This window comes from Anastrepha ludens, chromosome 2 (assembly GCF_028408465.1).
Source record: "Anastrepha ludens isolate Willacy chromosome 2, idAnaLude1.1, whole genome shotgun sequence".
In the NCBI taxonomy this organism is placed as follows: Eukaryota; Metazoa; Arthropoda; class Insecta; order Diptera; family Tephritidae; genus Anastrepha; species Anastrepha ludens.
The window spans coordinates 173,192,051-173,202,725 of NC_071498.1; positions in this window are offsets into that span (position 1 = coordinate 173,192,051).

Consider the following 10,675-nt stretch of genomic DNA (forward strand, 5'->3'; position numbering starts at 1 on the left):
TGTTTTTCGCGAAATTTATGGCGAAATTTGTCATTCCCCGCTTTTGTAAGATGGATTGATTGTAAAATAGTTATTTTGCAATATTTTCTGTGAAATTTTAACGTTGTTCAATCGCATATGTTCATATAAATCAATGATGGTTTATATACTTTTATTTCATTTTTATATTATTTTATTCTTATTTAATGTTTTTATTTCATTTTATATTTTTATTCTACATATTTAACATTTTTATTTTATTTCCTGCCGGTCCATATTCACATGCAGGTAAGCTAGAAGTATTTATAAATTCATTTTACGATACACTTTAATAACATGCTAACTTAATATATTATATTATTTTCAAATACAATATAATTTTTAACTACATTTTTTTTATTTAATTTATTTCTCAAGCATAAATAATTCTCAAGTAATTTTTATTGCATATTCACACTACACTATACACAGAAGTATGTATGTAGTTATGTGCTAAGTGCATACCATAGTAAACAAACACAACAGGTAGTGCGAATCTAAGACGCTTCCGACAAGTGCCGTCGTGCACCGACATGCATACAGGCCCCTTGAAGTAAGTACCTGTATTTGTGTGCGAACACTTCTTTACTTCACTAACCGACGTTCAATGGCCACAAACAAAATAACAAAACCCAACATTCCTAAGCAGGTAAAACAATGCATGCATACATACACACACGCACACACCATAGCAGCAGCTATTCCGAGCAACCTCAATTTAGCTCACTTTTACTCGCTTCGAGCAACACAGAAGCGGATGCAATTACCACGCAGCAGCATTCAAATGTGTGTTGTCCATTACTGATAGGGGTTGACGGGCTACTCTTCTTCGCTTATGCGAGTAAATACCAAATTGATTGCGGCGGCGACGACAAAACACATACAAACAAGCTGACAATCAGGGATTCCTGAAAGTAAATTTACGCGCATTGTGTTGTTGCTGCAATGCTTAGCATTTCTTACTGCACCCTCATCTGACTTTTCACTGACTGAGTTGCCCTTGCGACTTAATTATCCATATACATACATGTGTATGTTTGTATGTATGTAGAAATACAAATACTTGTAGAAGGGCAAGTTAAGTGTTGCGCTGTCACTTGAACCATGAACTGAATGGCATTGAATTTATGCAACGATTAGAACTTCACTGAACCATATACGTACATACATACACACTTGCATAGATTCTTCAGAATGCGTTTAAGGGATACATTTGTGTGTAAGCTGTAAATTATTGTTGTTTATCAACAAAATCAGTTTGAGTGCAGCCTAAGATTTGCGCTAAACTATTTGAATAGAGGCCATAAATTATCACTGACATAAATTGCAGGAAGTTACATACTAATTTCCTCTGATACCCTCAGTGTATCGGATATTCTCACTACGGGGGGTGGTGTTTAACTCTGGGATGCCAATAGCGAATATTGATTTTTATTTTGTAATAGTGGGGTATTGATTTCTGCAAATAGTTTACTGTGCGTATTTGTAAGGATGCCAGCGAAAAAGAATTGTGAAATTTGAAAACTCTAACCCTTAATTTTTTTGCTTCATTAATGCAAAGATTTCATATAGCTTTTTTCAATGATTGGGTGCTCGCGATTTATCGGCTTCGCGGACTTAACATTTTTTAAATGTTTAATAAAAAATAAATAGTCGAATTATGCGATATCATTTAAAGTAGTCTAAAATTATTTCTCACTAAAAAATTGTTTTCTAGACTCAATACAGGATTTGTAATGGAAAATAGCCTAACCAAAAATCACTCCTAATGGCATTTCAATCAATTTTTAAGAAATCTGTAAAAATATGAAACATTATTTCTCATTAAAAAGAAAAAAATATTGGATAGGGTTTAGAAATTTCATATTACTACATAAACATAAAAGGAAATAAAATCTTCTGAACAAAAAAAAACTCATGTTTCTCAGGCGAATTATTGTTGCGCAAAATTTTTGCGCAAATATTTTAAACCTGTTTTATGGTCGATCTTCAGGCGGCCATCAAATCAATGGAGGCAGTTATACTAAGATCAAAGGTTGCTCAGGAATGCGCGGCAGATCTAAATGATATTAGCACCGTCTTCAAGGTCAGTCTTATAGGGGATCCGGGGCATAGAGTTGTTGAAAATTGCAAGGCCGATGAGCTCGCCAGTAAGGGTACTAATCTTCCACTGCTTGAAAACAGATAAAGCTAAAATATTGCAATTCCTAAGGCAACTAAGGGCACAAAATAATATTTTAGAGAAGGCCAATAGGTCATGGAGAGAAGAAAATACTTCTGTTACAACCAGGCTAATTTGGCCGCAAATAGTTTTCTTATCAGGAGAATTGCTCAACCCCTCAAGAGCGATCATCGCGAAGGTCGTGGCTTGTGTCACCTGCCATTGGCTGTTAGGTAGGCGCTCTTCTAGGCTAGGAGTACTTTCTTATTAATACTACAGAAGTTGTAAAGACGAGGAAAAGGAAGAAACAAAAGAACACTTCCTCTGTAATTGTCCAGCCTTAGTTAGGAGTAGGGCAACGTTGCTAGCAATATACTATTTCAACTCTCTTACGCAACTATCCGGTGTTGGAATAAAACCTATGCTACACTTCATAAGAGTGTCTAACTGATTCCATGAAAAATAAATGGTAAGGTTCCCGTGTTACACAGTGGTACCACAACGGACCTATATAGTCTAAGCCGACTTTCACAAAAACATAACCTAACCTATGGCGGATCTTTAGCTCCTGGGCGATGCTACGACTACTAATATGCCGGTCAACTTCGATTAATTCTGTGATTTTTCGACATTATCCATATTTTCTTTAACATCAAAAATGCCTGAACGCAATCGACAAAACCAAATTTGAACGTTATTAGCGTTAGATCTACAGTATCGGCACCATAAACACCATTCACATTTTCAGCGGCCTGGCTTGCATATTCGCCTTTATTAAAGAAAAGCTGTAAAATGTGCCGCATTTTCTCTTTGTTGACTTCCATTGTTAAAAGCCTGTAACTCACAACTGAATGGAGCAAAGAAACAGCAAACGACTTTTTTAGTGTAAAAAGTCGCCTTGACGACATTTAAATTTGATCGATACTTTACGAGGTATCGATCACTACAGACATCTACCGAGGAAATAATGTGTTTCTTTTTCTCATGACTTCTTTTTCTCTAAAATTATTTCCCATGAAAAATTAGTTTTCTAGAAGCAATATTGGATTTTGTGAAGGAAAATAGTCTGACCAAAAATCACTGGAATCTCAATAAACTATTATGAAAAAATGATTAATTATAAAATGAAATAAAATCTGTTCTACAAAGATCTCAAAGGAAAATTTCTCGGGCGAAAATATATGAGCAGCTAAGAAATTTTGACATAAACTTCGTTTGCCTTCAACCAAAGGGCAGGCAGCATAGAAGACAGCTCGTTTATTGCAAAGAAAAGCCTTTTCTTTAGATCCATTTACGAACTACTTCATTTAAAGCAAGAAATGAATATTTTTGATATATTTTTTTCTTTAATTCACCCATTGACATATTTTCTTAAATTCCAAGCACTAATTACTACTATCAATAGCGCGTAATGTATTTCCAGTTTTTGGAATCTAAAAGCAGCTCCAGTTTGAACCAATAATTTAATCTTGAAAAACAAAAAAAAAAAATTTAAATGTCAGGAAATTAATTCACACATTCGTTGCACCACAATATGTACACATGGCTAACAAGAGAGATTATATTACTTTGCTTTGAAAGATGTTTAAAGAAATTCAATTAGATCGAGCAGCCAAGTGGAACAACAGGGCGCCATTGCCTCAGTTAAGTTCTAAACTCTTTTATTTGGTGTGTATGTTGTGGTTCGCTTCGCAAATCACTAGGCGCTTATATTTCATTTAAATTTATTTTTTTAAAGTAAAGCTTCTTTAGAGAAAAAATCGTCTCGTGAATGGTTTTGTACTTTGAATGAGTCTACTACGAAAAACGACACATTATATAACCACATTTATTTTTTATTTCCAAAGCGGTCAATATTTTACTGTACGCGAATTAATATTTTTCAGTGTGCTAATTCGGTGTACTTTTGTCAGTCTTCTCAATAAAATACTTATCATCATAAATATTAGGATGGAGGAAAATTTATTTATTTATTGAAGTAAAAATATTAGTCAACCAAAAAACAAAGTTGTCTTACAAACTAATACAGATGGGTTAACAAAAAATAAATAAAATTATTTATAATCATAATTAAGAAGTTTAAACCTTTTGCATCATTGCTTGAAATGCGCGTTGCACTCAAAACACCTTTCGCCCATAATACCTTGTGTTTGTTCAAATGTAAAAATAATGTTACAGGAGTATCAAATTATTTATTTTCCTGAAACTTTAACAAAAAATGTATTTATTGCGGATTATTCTGTTCTTGGTGATAAGAGAGAATTTTTTTTCGCGTATTATTCCGTTAAAAGATTCAAAAGCGTTAATGAAAAAGTGCAAAGAGAAAGAGCAAAGTCAATATCAAAAGATTTCTAAATATTGGGTTATTCGGAAAGAAATTTCGTTTTTTCTCGACAGAGGACTTAACTGTATTTTTTCACAGCTAACTTCACACTTAATTCGCATTGTCATTATATGCTTTGACAGCTGATATAGCAAGGCTTGTGTGTGAATAAGTTCAATTGATTTTACGCAGTAGTTTTTGGACGGTGCCCTTTTATATATGGAGAGTAATAAGCGGCATTTTCGTCATATTTAACTTTTTTACTATAAAGGGATTTCCAATAAGAGGTGATATTCAAAGATAAATGCTATTTTTTAATATAAATGATCGGATGTTAATTTCATTATAAAGAGGAAGGTATGCCGTTAATAGTGGAAAATAACATCAGGCAAATGACAACCACGACCACGCTTACAGGACAATATCCTTTTATGAAATTTTCCATAACCGAATTGCAAAGTGGCTGCCCTATGTCCTCGATAGCCTTTCGAGTTCCATCTTAGAGGTCTTGAAACCAGCGACTGTTGGCGTAGACCTTCTCTTCCACGTGGTCCCAAAGAAAAAAGTCACAAGCTGTTAAATAACAAGATCTCGGTGGCCAATTGTGATCACCTCTTCGAGAGACACTGTTCGGAAACCCTTCCCGTAAAAGATCAATGGTTTCGTTGCTTGTGTGGCACGTAGCGCCGTCTTATTGAAAATAAACGTTGTCCAGATCAATACGATCCAATTCCGGTCATAAAAATCGTTAATAAACTCTCGATAGCGCAATCCATTCAACAAAATAACACCTGTTATTGGAAAACCTTTTAGAAAAGGTAAAAATGCTGTTCATGCCAGAAAGAAGTTAACCGATGTATATGGGGAAGATATGTCGGCAATACGCCAGTGCCAGAACTGGTTTACGAAATTTCGATCTGGCAATTTTGATGTCGAAGATGCACCACGTTCAGGAATGCCGGTTGAAGCTGATAAAGGCATTAGTTGACTGGCGAATAGAGCGGTTAAATTTATCGAATTCAACTGTTTATGATAAAGCTCGAGCATACAAAGCTCTTATAAAACCAATATAAAAAAAATAAATTGCGAAATGCTCCAGATAGGGTATTAAGACAGATTCACTCAAGAAGGGAGGGGCAACCTTGAATAGCATCAAAGACGAAAGATGAAGACACTGCCGATACTGCAGAGATTTAAAATTGATAAGCAGACATCTATAGGGTTGTTCAATAGGTGCGCTTCAACTTTTTTCCGATAGGGAGAGCGAACGACGCAATATTTTTTATTTTTCGCTTGTCATTTGTAAACTTCATTAGTATAAATTTCATCATGGAACGCTACACACTTGAGCAACGATTGCAAATCGTGCAAATTTTTTATGAAAATAATCGTTCTGTTGCTGCTACTTTAAGAGCATTACGGCCATTTTACGGTCCATTTAACAAGCCGTCCCGTTTTGGGGTTATGTGAAGTCATTATTCTACAGTAACAAGCCGGCGACGATTTGTGAGCTCAGAGCCAATATTGAACGCGAAATTGCTGCAATTATGCAAAAGAGTGGTCGAAAATTGGGTTCAACGATTGGACTTCGTAAAACGTGCACGCGGTGGTCATGCAAAAGAAATCGAATTTCATACTTAAATGTATATGTTCAAACACGATAATAAAAAAAAATTAGTTAAAAAAGTCAAACCGTTTGTGTTTTATTCAAAAAAGTTCAAATGTTGAAGCGCTCTTACTGAAAACCCCTATATAATGGCATCACGGTAATGGAGTCATGAAAATGAAGGCAATGTAGAGCAGTGCCAATGAAAACTTTTGGATACGTTCAATTCGAGTTAGAAGGCAGGCATGATAAGGTCATAGAAGGAATATTGATGGCTTAGGGGATTTATGCTAGGAATCTTCTGTACTTTATTCATGTACTGCACTTAATTTAATTTAATTTTACTTTACTTCGATAAGTTATGTTGTTTTATGTTTTGTTTTCCTATGCTAAGCTAAGTCTAGTCGTATTCTGTTATGTTGTGCTATGTCATGTTTTTCTATGCTATGTTTTGTTATGTTTTGGTATGCTATGTTTTATTATGTCTTGTTATGTTATGTTATGTTACGATATTTTATTTCCTTCTTTTTTTTACTTTTCCACTTTATTATATATTTGTTATTTTGTGTTATTTTACATTTTGCTTTGCTATGCAATTATGTATTATGTTTGTTTCTTGTTTTGCTATGTTTTTTTTTTGTTATTTCGTTTTATTTTATCACTTTTTCGTTATATTGCGTTATATATTCTGTTTTGCTATGCTATGTTTTGTTATTTTATGTTAAGTTATGCTATGTTATATTATTTTATTTTATTTTATTATATTTTATGTTTTCACTTTATTTTATTTCATTATTTTGTGTTAGTTTCGGTTTTGCTGTGATATGTTATTTTATGCTTCTTTATTTTATGATTTTTTTTTGCTTTGCTATTTTCGGTTAAGTTATGTTTTATTATGTTATTCTATTTCATTTTACGTTAACACTTTATTTCATTTCGTTATACTATGTTTTTTATGTTTTGCTGTGCTATGCAACTTTTGTTATGTTATTTTATTTTATTTTTTCATTTTACTTGATTTCTTTATTTTGTATTATTTTATGTTTTGTTTTACCGTGTCATTTTCCCTTATGTTTTGTTATGTTTTGATATTTTTTTTTATTATTTTTTTAACTTCATTTTATTTGATTATGCTGTGTTATTTTTTTATGTTATTCTATGTCTTCTTATTTCATTCTATTTTATTTTATGTTTACACTTTATTTTATTTCGTTATGTTGTGCTATTTTATGATTTGTTTTGCTATGTCACTTTATATAACTTTATTTGAAGTTTTTCCCTTGCTTTGCTATGCTATTTTCGGTGAAGTTATGTTATTCTATATCATTTTATTATATTTCATTTTATTTTTTCGCTTTAATGTTATTGTGTTATTTTACGTTTTGTGTGGCTATGCTATGTTCTGTCATGTTATGTAATTTTTGAATTTTTTGCTTTGACGTTATGTTATGATATTTTCTTTTTTTCTACAATATATCATTTTATTTTCTCTTTATTTTAATTCCTTAAGCTGTGTTATTTTTTTATGTTATTTTATGTTTTCTCATTTTATTCCATTTTATTTTATGTTTTCACTTTATTTTATTTCATTATGCTGTGTTATTTTATGTTTCTTTTTGCTATGCTATGCTATGTTATGTTATGTAATTTTTGTATTTTTTGCTATGCGACTTGATGTTATGTTATGATATTTTATTTTCTTATATTTCATTTTAATTTTCACTTTATTTGAATTCCTTATGCTGTGCTATTTTTTGTTATGTTATTTTATGTTTTCTCATTTTATTCCATTTTATTTTGTGTTCTCACTTTATTTTAATATATTTCGTGATATTGTGCTATTTTATGCTTCGTTTTGCTGTGCTATGTTCTACTACGTCATGTAATTTTTGTATTTTTTGCTATGCGACTTGGTGTTATGTTATGATATTATATTTTTTTTAACTCATTTCAATTTTCACTTGATTTTAATTTCTTATGCTGTGCTGTTTTTTGTTACGTGATTTTATGTTTTGTTATTTTATTCTATTTTATTTTATGTTTTCACTTTTTTTCATCTCGTTATGTTGTGCTATTTTATGTGTTGTTTTGCTATGCTATGTTCTGTTATGTTACGTTATTTTATGTCTTTTTGCTTTACTATGCTATTTTTGTAAAGTTATGTTATTCTATTTTATTTCACTTTTTCATTTAGCCCCATTTTTTCAATATAATCAATAGAAGAATTTAACTGATAATTTTGTATGCGAAGCACAAGTTTACATATGCACAAATATATGCATATGTACATACCATATGTATGTGTGAATGTAGAATGAAGCTGTCTAATTTTCTCTTGTTTAATTTGTGAGTGTCAATATCCTTTGTTTAGTTTTTTAGTAATGCGATTCAGTGGACTTTGCGTGGCTGCAAACAAATGCTTTGATGAATTACGCCATGCAATTTTCATGGTAAAAATGTCACGATCTAATTCCAAAATAAACCAAATACAATGTTACTAAACCACCTCGGAGATCAACTATGGTATTGAATGGCAATTAGAATTTGTGTCGACTCAATGCCTGGCGATTATTTATTGTGCATTTCAAAATTGCTGGCACTGAACGCTTAATGAAAAGTCATTGCATTTACGCCCACACAAACGTCGCAGCAAATGGACGTAAGTAGATTTGATATAGGAGGTGAATTCAAGCCGACATCGGAAGTTTGAAAAAAGAAAACAATAGGAAAACTTAGTTTTTGATGTTATTTTCTTCGATTCGAACGTGTCTTTTTTACAATTGTGAAATAACAAAGAACAAATGTATATATTTTTGTTGTTGCATTTATTGATGATATTGCAATCGATATGTTAATCACAGTGTATGCCAGCAATGAATACAATAAGCAAAAAGAAACACAAATCGAGAATATGACAAAATGCACGTAAACAAAATGAAAAAGCATAAAAAGTATTTTTATAATCGCACAAAAGTTCAAAAGTGCCCAGAAGGAAAAAAAACGCAATCAACTATACGTGCACGTACACGTTGGATAGAATAGAAGCTGAGATATCAATTTATTCACACCAACAATAATAGTAACAAAGTTAAAAAACAACGAATGTAATTGAAACTCGTTGATTTTCCGATATATTTATGCATTCAGTTGATATATTATACGAATGTGTATATGTTTATATGTATGTTAAATACATACATACATACTTGGTTAAAAAAATGCTCCACAGTCTACTCAACGACTGCGCAGCACGCCGCTCGCTGCGCTTTGTGCCAACCGCACTTAGCTCTCACTACCCTGCTAATTGACCTCTTAAAATTTTTTCCCGGAATCGCCAATGAAATCATGAACAAACAGACAGATATTGAAGAGAAAATAAAAACTTTTAAATTGTAGCAAAACATTAATAAATGGCTTAATTGTTGTTACTTTTTATCTGTTTCTGCTACAGAGGCATCGCTATTTCCGCTTTTCGCTGCTTGAGGTCGTTTCGGATTTTCCATTAACCCTCTAGTGCATACTTTTTTAATTTTTAATTTAAAAATTTTCTTCGCTTAATTCAGCGTCAGAGAATACGAATCCGACATCGCTTTTGATATTTAACCTACAGTTTTGCCAAAAATTAGGAAAAGAAATTTTTACCAAAAGGCACTGCCATGCAGTTAATGTATCATTGTACTGTATCAAAATAAGTACACATATTTCCGTTTTTGATCGATCAGTTATATTTTTTGTATTAATTTTTTTTTAATAAATTAATTCGTTTGTATCTTGGCCTGCATTAAGATGTACATAAGATATATAAATACATATATTTATAAATATATATATGTATATATAATTATATATGATTGGTTTGGCTTACTTACATTGGAATAGAAGAAAACTTATTATTGATATGATCAATGACCCTTCTCACGTTATAAACGACGTCATAATCCTCGGAGCTTTTTTCCGGCCGTTGTGCACTATCAGCGAATTGTATGAATCTATTTATCTCCTCGAAACGGTTTACAGGCATTGTTGTACGAATAGCCTCAAAACCATGTCGGCCCCAATATGACCGAACACTTGGATATTTATAAACTGACATAAAAATAAGTATTCCAATATAGGGCCAAATATCATTAGCCGTACATACATATATCTATCTGTTTCTGCCTCGCGTATAAGTTCGTTTCATTTACAATAGTAGAAAAAAAATGTTCATCAGGAAAGTAGCAAAAACACTTATATGGAGTAGTTAATTGTACGAAACCAGACATATCCGGGCAATGGAATTTGATTTGATCTTCATGAACTTTCATGCTTTTCTTTTTCTACACTATTTTGCTTATTTCCTCATCCTTCTGTCGCATCTGGACAACATTTCCATGAAATCTCCTGAATATAATAGGACTATGAATAAGTTCGTGCGGTTTTTTTCGAAATTTGAAACTTTATTGACGTAAAATGGTTACAAATTTAATATTCAAAATATTGTCCATCGCTTACTACTACTTTTTCCCATCTTTCTGGCAATTCACGGATTCCCTTTGTGAAAAATTCGGTCGGTTTTGCCGCAATC